Consider the following 3,894-nt stretch of genomic DNA (forward strand, 5'->3'; position numbering starts at 1 on the left):
AGATCGATGGACCAAGTCCAACGACATGTCGAGTTAACATCGCCTCTTAATTTTCAAATCGTATAAAGCCGATTACGAATAAACAATAAATCAAGAACGAGATTTACGAGCCAATTTCATACGAAATAACTGTAAACGATGGATAATTCCGTCTTACCTAGAGTCATCTTTCATTTGGTTATATATTTGTGTTTTTATCGTTTTCAAATGTTATCGAATCGCTTTTACAAATATATTAGTCAAATGTATAACAAAAAACTTTACACGGAATGTGCAAAAACACAAATACATTGTACAAAAGACCTATCTTATGGAGACCAAGTTTACATATATTTTAAACAGGGATAGACTGAACCAACTATGTTGTTTTGATAAGAAGGGCATCATCGTCATTGTTCTGCATTAACACATGTGCATAAAACAAATTCCGCAAATAGATGCAATAAAACTAAACATGATATCATGATATATAATAATCCCTTCACATACAACACAATTTCGTACGAAATTGTAATATATCTGTAACAAATCTGCTGTCGTAAATGTGCATTCTAAGTAAATCATTCAAAAAGTAAAAAAGGTGGTCGTTCATACTCGTGAGCAATAAATTTAAAAACACCTATAATCACGTTTTACAGTCTTATATGCAAGAATTAGCTTTACGAATCTTGTATAATATGAAAATTTGTCTGTGTTCGTTTATGTATACGAGGCATGAGCAAAAATGGTTGCATAATTTATAGAGTATTGAGTCTCTTGTTAAAGTAACAGTTAATCTCCATTGTTCGTTGCTACCATCTCGCGATATTTTCACATAGGAATTTCTTATTTATCATACATTTACATGTAACACATGCTTACAGCGTCAAATTTCAAGCCATGAAGAAGCATCAACTATTTGTAACACGCAGGTTCCACAGATATCCGAAATCTTGGATTGGATTTGGCAGGTTGTATGATAAAAATAATAAATGTTATAATAAACAAGCATCAATGTGTCCTTGACTTTAATTAATTAATTCAAACAATAACCGTTGCTGCCCTTTATGTTAAGGTACGTGTATATGTGACATATATGAGAAAACAATAGTTTTGTTTGGAGAAGAACAACAAAAAAAAAAAACAAACAAAAAAACAAACAAAAAAAACAAACAAAAACAAAACAAAACAAAAAACAAAAAACAAAAAAAAAAAACAAAACAAAACAAAACAAAAAACAAATAAACAAACAAACAAAATTAAACAATAATAAAATAAAATAAAAAAAAAACATACCACACTTAATCCCTGCAAATGTCAGAATTTCTTAACACTGATGTCAGAAATCTACGTATTTAAAAGGTACATGTGTTTAGAGCTTCTCGGCTTCTCGTTGAAAAAATGTTCTATATGGAATCAAAGTTTCTAAAAATAGTTCTGACTTAAGGTTTTACTCGGTTCCAATATAAACATCTAGAAAATAAGCCAAATTACTAGCAATGAAAATAGCGATATATATAATCATATTAACTGTGTCCCAAAATCTAGCAATGTCTTGACCAGAAATTTTGTCCTCTGTCGGAATATTCTCAGTATAATGGTCCTCTGTATGCAGTTTTGAATTTTTGATGTCAATTAATTCCTGGTTTGTAACATTGACTTTGATTGGTCGACCGACGTACTTCGGTTCAAATCTCATAAGAGTCTTAACCCAATTTGGAATACCAATGTTTGATTTATAGTACAGTCTACTACTTACTATAACTGATAATAGTATCATTCCACTCATTATTAAATTGAACATTAATAAGATGCAGATTGATGAAAGCCTCGGTTTTGCGGTTGCCGGAAGTAGTTCCTGTGCAATGGTAAGATACACAACAACTGCAAGCAAAAGTGTGATTGAAAATCCTATTCGTTCACCGGATTCTTGAGGCAAAAAGAAAACTGCAATATTTACAAACAATAAAAAAATTGCTGGAATTAGTATAGTGACTAATAGAAAGATCGGTTGACGTCTGAATAATAATGCATATGAAACAGTGTTCAGACTTGTTACACTATTGATAATCTTAACGCTAGTTGCTTCAAGGTCCCACTCGCTATTTTCTATATACTCAAGGGTTTGTACAGTGGAGTAAAACGAATTCAATTTAACATCCATACTACCGAAACCCCATAAAACTATGTTCATATCACATTTTTGTTTGTCAAATGGGAAGTATGTGGTATCAATACTGCAAGAAAACAGAACGTGTTGACCTAGATAATAACTGATGTTCCCTGTGTGTAATACACGAGCACTTATTCCATGAACACCAAGTAACTGCATTTGTTTAACTGTATTTACATTTGCTAAAGGTGGTGTCCAAATCGAATCTGCAGGTACATGCATATATGGTGTACTGTTATAGTCCACTGCATTCCAAACCATGTGTGGATCGTTCCAGTCAACTTTAAAAAATCCTGTAAGAGAAACGGTCCCTTCAACGGCATTTATTTCTTGAAGATTCAAAAGATAAAAATCGACGAAAACTTCAGTTGGTTGGCTTGTCTCTGTGTGGGGTCGAATGTTTTTGTATCGACTCGTCGTTAGGTAACTGAATAATGAAACAGAGTCATTGAAAGTTCCGGCAAAGGTGTTTGTTAAAAAAGAAAGTATTGTAAAAAATAATACACACATTTTTTCCATCATTATAGGTACTAAATAGTCGGTCGACCTCAGAAAACTAATCCTCACAACAAAACAATTAGATTATTAATTCTCTTTATAATTGAACATTTAGCGCATTATATTTTAGAATTAATAATATTCCTCGGCTTCGATTGGTACCCAAAAAGAGGTTATGACATCAAAACGATTAAAAGTGCGTTATTGCTGATCTAAGAGATGCTAACAACAAATAGTGGTTCTTCAAAAATTACCTTTTACTATATTGAATACGTATTTAAACAAAACTAAAGCTTTTCTGGGATAAAAAACGTACATGAAACAAAATGGTTTTGTGGCACTCTAAATGCAATGGGATTCCTTTAAAATGTTTGACCTGACCATTTCTAAGTCCATTAAGATTATCGATATTTATTGATTATCAATTTGTTTTTTTCCTAAATTATCGCTTAATGTACCCTGAATTTCAAGTTCAAATACATTCTATTGAAAAATATCAGTTTTTGTTTGTCTTTTACCCTGACAAATAGTCCAAGATCATTTTAAGATAATTTACAAAAATCAATTTTAAAACGAAAATTGTAATTGCGTGTTGGTTAATCACTAATCAACAGACATATATGAAGAAAGAGTTCAAATAGTCTTACCACCGAATCATTTGTTTTCTGTGCTACAGTATACAAAATTTTCTTTTTTTGTATCATCAATTGTATCTGTACTTTCAGTATTAATTTAGATCATATTTTATCTACCCTATTTATGAAATCTTCCAGTTTTCCAAATTTAAAAATACGTAAAACACTGAGACTGCAGTCCTTGCATTGCATATGATAGAACCTCTTGGTGATTGATTTGGCTTCCTTTTTCGATACTTTTGGTTCTGAGTACTTCTTGTATTCAACTACAATTTTGATTATGATCTTCCTACATATTTGATTTTAATGCTGCTGATGAGAGGTTACTCCTTGAAACACGTGTACAGCATATTGAAATTTACAATATATAAAACTGATATTTTTTGTACTCAAATACTTTCCTGTAGCCTGATGCATAAACAGAACTTAAAGGGGGAAAAGTTTCTGTAAACTAGTTTCTTTGCTATTTGTATAATTTGAACATTTAGTAGCTTTTACATGAAATTATAAAACTCTTGAGTAGTTGAAAAGTAACTGTTTCTTTAATTAATATTTTTGCACGGAAAATACACATTGGAAAAAAATAACGCTTTAATATAAGTACTCGCA

Source organism: Perna viridis, chromosome 11, assembly GCF_037379345.1.
Source record: "Perna viridis isolate PV_CMFRI_1.1 ecotype Kerala chromosome 11, ASM3737934v1, whole genome shotgun sequence".
Classification (NCBI taxonomy): domain Eukaryota; kingdom Metazoa; phylum Mollusca; class Bivalvia; order Mytilida; family Mytilidae; genus Perna; species Perna viridis.